The sequence below is a fragment of the Sipha flava genome, unplaced genomic scaffold (genome assembly GCF_003268045.1).
Source record: "Sipha flava isolate LNK unplaced genomic scaffold, YSA_version1 568_pilon_pilon, whole genome shotgun sequence".
Taxonomy (NCBI): Eukaryota; Metazoa; Arthropoda; class Insecta; order Hemiptera; family Aphididae; genus Sipha; species Sipha flava.
In genome coordinates this window covers 156,097-168,230 of record NW_020273549.1, presented here as the reverse complement: position 1 = coordinate 168,230, position 12,134 = coordinate 156,097, and positions in this window count along the sequence as shown.

Below are 12,134 nucleotides of genomic sequence, written 5' to 3'. Positions count from 1 at the left end.
CCCGTAAGTTTTGTTCGACTTGAGTGTCGCGGACGATCGATTCGAACCGGTCCGTGTTTCGGATTTCGACGCAGATCAACAATCCGTTAGTTATAACCAGGGTTCGGTAGTTGTAGCACTAAGAATGTTACTTTTTATCACTTAAATATGCGCTATAAATAGCACGAAAAATCAAAAAATATGCATTTAACTTGAAAAAAATGTAATTTTAAAAATTGTTGAGCTCATTAGACGCAGTCTGGATTGATTGAATTATAAACTGCTAACAAAAATGTTAAATTAGGTATTTAAATATATTTGTATAAATGTACTTATTATTAAATTATTTTATAATTTACCTAGGAAATTATCCTAGATTATTAAAATATTTGATAATCTAATGTAATTATATATTAAGGGAATAACAATGATGTCGCTAATTATTATTACATCAAATTGTCGATGAAAACATAAAATAATATTTGATGAGGTCTATTTATTTCCAATAATTATATTATTTTTTAAAAACATAACCAAGTAAATACAATTATTATCGACAAAATGTGATTATTTCTTACATTATATGAAAATATACCTGAAAATAGCACTATAAACCCAAAATTAGCAAAATATCAATAAAACCCGTAAGTATGCAAAAAATAGCAAAATTAAATTTTGTGTATGATATCCGAATAGTGAGAAACATATTTGTGTCTTACCTTAGGTGTTCTAAGATGAATCAAGAAAAATATGCATTTGCTAGAACTTCCGAGCCCTAGTTATAACTAACGTTGATCAGCGGACCAAAGCACTCGTGCACGAATAAAAACAAAAAACAATACTTGCGTGCGTTGCACATATTCGATATTGTAAGTTATCGTCGCTGCGCTCTAAGTGGGTTCGGTATACGTAGGTGTGTACTATCTAGTCGCGGACGGAAAATGAGTGAAAAACTAAAGGTAACAAAAAAATAAAGTCCACGTGCGGTACAAATGAAAACTCATACATTTTTCACTCAATCTATTACGCTTGCGGAATAGGATGGAAAATTAAAAATATCTCCGGACGTGTTTGTACGAGAATAGTACGTTTTTTAATGCGTACAGCATCCGAACGGGGATGTCCTGCGACGACTGTTGGAACATTATTACAACGGTATAGGGTTCGCCGTTCGCACCGTTTTTCAACCGACGTCGTTTGTACGAAAACACGTGTTTGACACGTACACGGAGAAAACGTTGTAGAACACGACGGTTTCGCGATGAGCGATCGTCAAAAAAATTCGAAAAACGGTGCGAAAACACTGGGGAAACGGAAATTAATACGCTTGCAGTATTCTTAAAACCGTATACAAACACTACTACGAATTATAGGAAAACGGTTTGTAAATCCACGTTTTGACGGGCGAACGGCTTTACACGTTTTCATTTTCTTTCGAATAAATAAATCAACTACTTAATAACTTTAACCTCCGCACCCGATGTAGGTGCACAGGATTGTATAACGTTATTATATCGTCTGATTGTATTACGTTCAATCGAACAATCGTCTGGTGAACCGTCACACTCGAAGCCGTGTCAAACATTTCAGCGGCCCGGGGAAATGATATTTTTCGGTGCTACAGATAGGATATCAAGTGCACATAAGGGCATATTACTTTTACTAAACTACGGCTTCCGGGGGAAATTGTACGATCCCCCCCCCTTAAAACAGCCCTAGTCACTATCGACGCCGATGTAAACACCGGGGAAACGAAATCGCCGGGCGTACTGGTGTGGTGTAATTTTTACTAATGCAATGTACTTTTTTACGACTGTTTATAACGATCGAAACGTTTACGTTTTGAAAAAGAAAATTGTACACGTTCTCGGACGAAACGCCTGTGTAACTGTATCGTAACACCCATGCAGGGCGCGCGCGATTTTGCTCTCGACAGTTATTACATCCGATCGGATTTTTACCAGGTATCTAGTGAAACGTATCAATTGTACGCAACCCGCGATGCCCGGTCGTCGTTGGCTGTTCGTGCCGCTGATCGTTACGACCACCGATGCCGCGATCCTTGACCCTGCTATCTAATTAGTTCCACCGGAAACAAAATTTAATTTATCTATACGTGACGATGGCATTCAGTGCCGGATTACCCGTTAGGCGGAGTAGTCACCCGCCTTAGGGCCTTACTCATTTAAGGGGCCCTATGAAAACGGAAAACTATATTTTTTTTTTGTTTAATAATACCTTGTATTTTATTTACAAATTTACGGGACAAAAGTCATTATGAAATATGATATATATATAATAAGTTTTAGGTGTTATATGCAGTGATAATAATAAAATTATTTCGAAAAAAATAGAAACAGACAACATCTACGTAATTCAAAGAGTACAATGAGTACAACTTTCGATTTGAGTGTACAATAAAAATATGACTTTCGCACAATTTGGCGCCCCTTTGCAATTCGCGCACCTGGCGTAGGCACAGTTCGCCATACCCTCACTACGCCACTGCATTGATGTCACTTTTTAAACTCAGCGTAGCGACACGGACGATTCGAGTTCGTCGGATTTGCGACCGTAGTACCAATCTCCCGCCGAAGCCGAAGTAATGTCCGTGTTCAAGACTTAACGCGCAATAATAATACAAACCTAACGAGTAACGTTTCCTCCTCTCCGCGCGTTATTTTTGTTATTATTCGTACGGTGTATAAACGATTTGTAAACAGTTTTAAGCGCTCCATACGCATGTACTACGTGCGTACGGACAATAGCGCAACGCACGTAACAATATCGTTAGAGTTGGCGCATTACAATAATATTATTACTATAACAAACGGTTGTTGCCGTCAAACGAACATTTATCTACGTACGCGTATGATCCATTTGTATACATTTGAACATCTTGTAAAGGCTAAAAATATAATATAATAACAGTAATAAACTCTGTTAGCGCGTCCGACGTGAGCGTGGTGACGTTCCGTTTTGTTACCACGCATTCCTATGTAACCACTGTTACATTACGGATCGCGAACAGTAGTACGTTACGGATACAGACGAATACACCGGGTGGGCATTAACGTGCAACGGAGTAACCGTTCAATTAGAATACGCAACGGTCATATAAATCGATATTGAAATTCATTAAATTGTAGATAGAACAAACACAATGGTTACGGAAATTGCACGTAAAAATTGTGTTGCAGCACTCTTCAAGATTCGTTCTTATACAACAATAGTTTTAAAAAGAAAAATGACCAACGATAAATCATCAAATATTTTATTATTATTTAATGAAGTAATAGTATTTGTTTTTTTTTTTTTTTTTTGTCCAAAACTACCACGTTCTAATGTCCTAGATCGGCAATGTGCTCGCACCTCGAGGTAGGCGTACATCTATCAAAGTTGAACCCAAAATAAGCGATTAATTTGTGCTTACCATGTGAAAAAAAACAAAAAAAACCGTAGCGGTAAACTTTGTTTCACGGCAAAATCGTCGCTTTATGTTTATTCACACGTTAGCGTTTGGGCTGTTTGGTTCCGACGAGAACAAGGAAAATCTACGCGTAACTTTTGAACAGTTTTGCGAAAAATAATGTATGTAATATCACGTGAAACAATTTGACCACAATTACGTGTACCACAGTAGTCGTTCAATAATTATTTCGTCATATGCGTAGGACCAAAAGAAAGGTATTATTAGTATTTGCCCCTGGTTTCATAAATCCGGTTCAATAAAACACCCCAATCTGTTTCACAGCATAATATTTTAAAATTTCGTTAAAATATGCGGCAGCACGCACAATTATTAACATGTTTGTTTTACTAATCGTTCACGCCAATATCACTGCAGCTGTAGGATACTATCGTTGATTTTAGAATGTATACTATAATATATATTCTAAAATCAATGGTACCCCGAACGAACATTCGTTGTCAACGATCGATTATACTGGGAGATATTTTGTTCGAAAAACTACAATTTTTCATAGTGTTCACCCACGGTGTCCGGTCAATTCATCGTATTTCGAATTTATAGTTCTACAAGTGATCATCGTTCGTTAAGGAAAATATTGGAGGAAAAATAAACGAGAGTTTACGAGTTTACTAAGTCTTAAACATTCACGATTTTATCCGTTGTCCTCGTCCATATGCTTAATATAATCCGCCTCACCATCGCCTCAGTCCCACTTAAATTGACGATTTAATTAAATTGAATTGAATTCAAATATACTCGCCATGTAACGCGACCGATAGGAAAGGTCGAGCTATTATTTTCGGGCGAGTTTGTCGAAAACAGCAAACGGTGATCCGGGGCAAAGCAATGCAAAAAGAAAACTCTCGGTATCTCTGAAAATATCAACAATACAGCGTGTGTGTACGTGGTCGTGAAACACGAGCGATATCGAATTACGATACTACGTCGTTTTCGCGCCGATAGACAATATGTCCTTTTTCTTCGAATAGTGTTTTGTGCCCCGGACGTTTTTCAGCTGTATCCCGCGAACCGATTAACTACCCCGTAAGGGACGTGCGTCGCGATTCAAATCCGTGTTTCCCAACAAGATAGGTTGTTGAACAGGACCGTCACACTTATGTACGTGCGCGTTTGCCGTTGTTTTTTTACGCTACCGCATTTCTAAGGTTTCGAATATGGCGACGGACGTGGAAACGAAGAAATCGCGTGACCCGCACAATTCAATGAGAGGTCTATATGCGGTGGAGGTACTATTTACATTTTTTTTTCTCCAAACGCGTTAAACATCCCATTATAAAACATACCACTAGTCCCACTCAAACGAATAAATGTTGTTGATAAATGAATGGATGAACGTTAAATGAACGAAGATTTTACGGAGCAGGTAATTTCGGACCGCAAATGTGATGTGTACCCTGGGCACAACAATAATAAAAATAATAATAATAACAATAACACGAGATATACGTACAACAATGCACCGTGTGTGCGTGTACCGCATTATTGTGATGTGCAATTATTTTTACCTAAACGGACTGAACACGAACCGTATACCGTGTCGTAGTTATACCTACTCTTGGTAACGTTAGCCGTACGTACGGAAAAACAGGAATCGTGAAGGATAATGTTATTACAAGACCGGCCGGAAAGAACGTACATTGTTGTGTGCGCTGTACCTTCACAATATTTCGTTATGTACTCGGAAACGAATTGTGGGGAGGGGGGACACTGTTTCATGTTTTTTCGTATATTATAATTGGCGGGTATAAGCGTCGTGCAAAATTTCTGCGCGTTCGATTAGCGCTACGTTATTTCGAAAATATTTCTCCGTCCGACCGCGTGTTTTACAAGTAACGCCGACGTTGTAAAGAGGCGTTCGCTCTGGTTTTTCGAATCAACAGGCTAGGGAAAACGCGTCGTGTTTGCACCGCGGATTAATGTGTGTTAATGTTACTAGTACTTCGGGAGACAAAGAGAAAATGTTATTTCTCATTCGTGTACGTGCGTGTTATAAAGTCGGGGTCGTTGCCGACAAAACGATTTGTTCTCCCCTATAGTACGGACGTGAGCTGCGAAACGCTTTCACTCGTTTTCACGACGACGACGGAAAATGTATTCCATGCGTCCGCTCCTCCGGGGGCGTTTACTCCGCGCGCGGTCAAGGGTCGTTCTCTCGTGGGAATTATTTGGGGTGAAACACAATTAAACGCATAAAAATCGTGTAAACGTCGACGGTGGTGGTCGCGAAGTCGAATACACGAGAGTGCACAATACACGGGGATGAGATATGATAGCACACGCTATTATCACGTTAGATATATTATATATTCGGCCGGAGCGGAAAAAACGATTTTATTTTCGTCGTTATTTATTCTAATCGTACGGTCGCGTGATACTACGCGCACACCGATCCATCGATCATACCGATACGCTCGGAATCCGTACGTGATGTTTCCATCACATATCGTTTTGCGTCCGCGGACAATCGTTTTACAGCTGTCAGCAACAGTACATATTTTATGTATGTACACGTTAAACGACGACAAAGTTTATCCGTATCGAAATCGTACACACGTCGAATAGCGGCTGTACACAAAGGATAGAACAAATACGTCAATATATGTTTTGTATATATTCGTGAACATGGGCGCCCACAAGTAACTTTTCAGGGGGAGGGAAATAAAAAAAAAACTCTTAAATTCATCGTAAAGAAATGTTATTTCAACTTATAAATATAAATATGATATTATATGTATTGTAATATGCTATTATTTATATAATTAATATTTTTATGGTATATAATAATTAATTAAAATACATTTTAATAAGTTGAGCGCGAAATATAGAAGAAAAAAAATGTAATGTATTTTTCTGTATCTAAATAAAAACTGCAAATGTCTTCGTTTTATTTCAAAAATATTAATGAAAACTTCAATAAAACTATTCTTATTCAACTTCACTCTTTCACGATGAACACTCATCATGCTCAAGCCACTTAAACGGTCCTTCACCTGTTATTGATCGAAGGCATGTTTTTACTCTTCTCAGTGTACTGAATGATCTTTCTACTGTGCATATTTTCTTGAATTATAAGTTCATTTAATTTTTCCAGAGGGGGGGGGGCAAGTGCCCCGTCTTGTCCTCTCCCCCCCAATGAGCGCCCATATTTGTGAGAATAACTTACGAAAGCATAACATAATTGTATTGTGTTAACCGACGCTTTACCGCTTGAATAAAAATACGTTTAATGTATTTACGCTTATAGCTGCGTTCCCATCATTATTTCATGTGTGTGTGTGATAGAATAATCCAACCTAACCTTTTGGTTTTCTTTGAAAATATTCACCGGTAGAAATGTGTGATCCATGTTATTATTTTCAATAAAGTACGATTAGCCTGTGTTCAAATAAGTATATTATTTCTCGGGCGCACATAAATAATGGATAGGTTAGAATATTATCAAACACAACATCATGTACGTGTACAAAAAACGCGAATTGAAATCAATATTTATTTGTTGTATTTGAATGGTCACACATTCTTCATTAACGATAACATTATATACCCGCAATTAGTTTTTGGACTTTTTCTATGTAGTGTACCGTGACTACGAACAATTAATATGTTTCTCGCATCATTCAGAATCTAAAAAAAAATAACGATACTATTTTGTAATAGTAAATCATTTTCAGCCAATGTCTTGATGAAAAGGCTAAAAGGACAAAACGGAAGTAAAGTCATATGCTATTCACAACTAGCCTAGTCATTCATTATACACGTGAAATATCCATCATGTTTTACAATAAATAATAATATTATTACAACGCGATTAACTTTAATTGACTGTTTACTACACAATATCGAATACTGTAATATCTTATGTTTGTTTTTCTATTAGATACATAAGACCTAAAAAGATCTTTTTGTAAAGGAAACAGCCGTCGTTGAATCATTTGTTTAAAAACACGCTGAACCGACGCGTTTTTAGACTTGTTTCGTCACACGAGTTGTGCCAGTACTACGCAACAATGGTAAATCTATTAAAATCCTACGACGACTTCTGGTAGCAGCCGTACACACGTCCTTCGATGAAAATAAAATATTGCGTTAACGTCGAACATCATGCCTGTGCTCGTTACATCCTGCGCGCTTATTCCACGACGTATTCGTATACCACTACACAATACGTACGTATATTACGTAATGCAAACAGTGTCCTGGTCAGCGGGACATTGTACGTACGCGCGCAGGAACAACACGATTGTACGCATACTACTGTACACGCGTACCGGACAATGATATGGACCGTGAGTGCGTACGAGTTGGATTTGGTGGCGGAGAGGCGCAAATGTGATAAAAAAAATAGTGAAAGAAAAAATAAACTATCCTTAGAAAGCAAAAGTATGCCAGCGCTAACGGACTCGCATGGCATCCCTCCCACGAGTGCTCGTAACGGACCCCGTGAAACCGGGAGCACCGGCGATGGCGTTTTGGGTGGTGGACGTCCGAGGGTGTGCGCCGTGACACGAGATCCGCTCGTGGAACGTTGAGGACACACACTTTTCGGCCCCGAAACCAGTTCGAATCGGATTAGTTCGGGCCGGGGTGCAGTAGTGTTATAATGATAAAAATGAAAACCGTGTGCGCGTGTTGCGCAGAAGTGGCATGTACGTGCTTGTGCATTGTAACGGTGAGCCGTTGGAAGGGTTGAGCGAAGAAATCGAAAGTGTCCTGCGCGCGTATTACATGTGTCTTACGAAAAGGTCTCCGACGGTGGTCAACCCCGACGGTACACATACACATACGTACAAATAATACGTACAATACTCGCGTCCGTTCGCTTTTAACAACCAACGTCATATATATATATGTATAAATTGTACACATGTGAGAGAATATATGTGTATACATCGCGTGTACTTATTTTTATACCCTTTTACTTATTTTTTTTTTCCTCCCAAATCCAAAACCCATTCTCCTGCGCCTGTTGTTGACCCGCGCGCGCGCGCGCGGACAATGCACGAGTACACACTATATTATATGCACGGTTGCGTAAATCAAGAGCTCTCTCCACCGCGGTGGTCTCTGCGCGTACGTATGTACACGTATACACACGTGTGTTTAATGTTATTACGAGCGCGGGTATAAAATAAATCAGAAGCTATCACGTAGCGCGTCGATGTGCAAGAAAGAAAGAAATGAAAGGAAAAAAAAAAGGATTATATGGGACTCTTCGCGCGCGCACGGTTGCACGTCAAATTATACGGCTCTTATATATTATATAGCATACATATTTATAGCGTTCTGTTGATGCTGCTGTTGCTGCTGCTGCTTCTGCTGGTGCGGTGTCCGGCCGGTCGTTAAGTTTCTTGTCGTTTTATGCTCTATTTTTTTTTTTGCCCCCATTTTGTTACGGGTCGTTGTATACGCTCAGGGACGTGTACAGGGACAGTTATGCGTGCGCGTATAACGCGTATAATATTATATCCTGCGACGATATCTGTTCTTTTTCTCTCTTTCTCTCTCTCTCTCTCGCTCTTTTCTCCAAACCATCTATCCTTTGACCCGTTTTGTGCGTGTTTGTATATTGTATTATACGGTCGTTGCGCGCACGCGGTTGCACTAAAATCCCAGCTACCGATGACGGTTCCACGTTATTATATATTTATACGGATTTTTCGATTTTTTTTTTCTTTCTTTTCCCGAAATTCCTCAACCCTCTTGCACCGCATTATAATATCCTGTACGCAACGACTTTTTCTTACTTATCTGTGTACAATACGGTTTTACAGGACACCCGCCGTGCGAAATACACACACACAAACGCTCTCGCGCACATGCACGTGTTATCAAAGGACGAGTTGTTGTACTCGTTCGTAAATGTATATTTTCATTATAATGCACACGAGAGTAAGTGACGAGAAAATTATGTTTGATTCCATCGTCTTTTTTTTTTTCATCTTCTTCTTCCAAAATAAAACGTCCACCGAGGATTATTCACATCCATCACGGACTCGATGTTGTTGTAATACTATTATTATTATACAATACGATAGCGTTATAACTTCTAAGCTACGGTACACGTGTGGCACATAACAATTGATATCCGATAAGAATCAATGTAATACGAAAAATCAAACGTTGACCGTTCGCCGTAATAAACTGTAATATTATTATTATTGCTTATTGACAATGTGTGTATAAATATTTTGAAACGATAAAAAAACGTTTCATCTGTGATCCGATGAATCATAATGCACACGAAAAACAACTCGTATAAATAATACAGCATGTTATATTACACGTCGATTGCGTGATTACACGATTACACGTCTATTGTTATTGTTATTGTATATAGTTATGTAGTTATAAAGACGTAAACAATTATTATTTGTGCACAATAAATAAATGCGTTATACGTTTACCTAGGTTTGATTAAAATATTCATTATAAGTTAGTGTTTTACTTTACTTTCTGTGTTTAATCGATGTTTGTCCTTGGCTCGCGTCCTCCAAATAATTGCAGGTTTTGGTCATCATTTCATTACGAATGTCGAATGTAATCGAAGAGTTTTTAGCATACGCATTTTATGTACTGATTATTTGGTTAATAAACTGTAACATATGAAACAATGTTTCAATGTTACACAATATAAGAAAACAGCATTGCGTAAAACCGATCGATTGACAGTAAAGTATGTGTTAAGTTAAAGTAATTATAAAAAAATGATAACAGAATATATTGTTGACACGTGTAATCGCTGTAGAACGCAGATGTACACGAGTAGAAAAATATAATTACATTTTTGCAAAATAAATCATCAACCGCGCACAGATTTGCACTTGGAACACAATTTTTATAGCGATAGTCTATTATAATACTTCGAATTCGAAAAATATATTGAATAACAATATCGCTGTTGTATTGATTATACAGTTAAAATGCAATCGAGTAATGTTTAAGCCGTTTGGGAATTGTATTCCTGTACATAAAATATGGTAAGTAAAGTAAAATATTATATAAACTTCGAGTACACGTCTTGTTGAACTAATCAATTTGCTTGTGAATTCGGTCCGAATAATTCAATCAGAATCCAATAGTACTTCCGTGGCCGTGTACACCCAAGACGTATGTCTGTCTCCTTCCTGCCTCCGCCTACCGCTCTTACAACATTCTTTTTCTCGCCGCCCTCTACGCATGTACCCGTCTATGCGTGCGCAATAACGACAAATACTTTGCCAGAATATGATGATGATGTTAATGATCATCATCATTAAACTATTAGAAATGTTTCCCACCGACATAATACGCGTCCACATCGCACCACGTAGTTGTACCGTGTGTTGCGCGTACAACGATATAATTTATAATAATACACGTGTGTACATAAAATAGCGATTAAGTCAAACGTGCATATCACCGGCGACGCGTTATACGTTGCGCTCGGATCGATTGTTGTCGTGCGCGCGCGTACGGATACATATTACGTGCGTGTAACTTTTATTATTACACACACGTAGTGTCGGCGGTCCAAATAAAAATGAAGACGTCAAAATCGCAAACCTACGCAGTACACCTCGTGCACGCTCACCACCTGACAATAAGACCTCGTTGCGTGGCGTAATATTATAATATACGCGTGTAGAATACGTATTTCGCGTGCACGATACACGTTTTATTGTACCGTTATGTATCCGCGTGAAAGTGCACACAGCCGAATAACCGCGTGATGGGGTTGTGCGCGAGGGGGATGATTATGAATGTTGCATATCGCACACGCGTACTGCGACAGTAACATTGGCCTTTTGGGGGCGCGGTAGTCGGGCGAAATAAAAATGAATAATAACAATTATGATCGCCATCGTTGTCGCGCCATCAGCCTATTGGTCGCGCACACCTACCAACCTACCTACCTACCTACCCGTATTACGTTTTATTTCATTATTATTACACACATCCGATTTTACTCCTTTCGTCGACACGCACCCGTACAAACGACATGCGTATACCATGTCCATTATCAACGAACACACGTATATAAGTACGCGATCTCCATTGTCTTGCCGTCTCCCGACACCTGCCAACCGCCGCGGCCGTTACCGCTACCGAGTGCATCGCGTACCGGAGTGTTGTACACGCGCGTTAGTGCACGTCCTCTGTTGTTCGACGGACTCGCGCGAAACGAATATTTTTACGGGACCACGTGTGTGATATTCGTCGGACGCCGTTTTCCATTCGAAGGATTGGTTTTGTGTCGTCAGCAGAAAATCGTACATAAAATTGTACGCGGTAATAAAATACAGTACATAATAACATATATAATGCGGTACGATAAAATTATATTAGTCAAATTATTGTTCGTCCATAACTGTTATTCGATTTACGTTATTATCTTTTAATCGTATACAATTGTTTACTAATCATATAACATTTCATCAATTGAGAACGGCTGGGCCGATTTGGCTCAAATTTTTTTTAATTTTTCGTAATTGCCAGGAGAGGTTTTTACCAAAAGAATGTTTGGAAAAGTGCTATTGTTTATTAAATCGTAGTTTAATTTAATAATTTGTGACCCGGTCGCTAACTGCGCAATTGAAAATGAATTATTAAATGAAACTATTAAAAAACTATTAAAAACTATTTAAAAACTATTAATTTTATTTTTGGTATTAAATTACGGGTA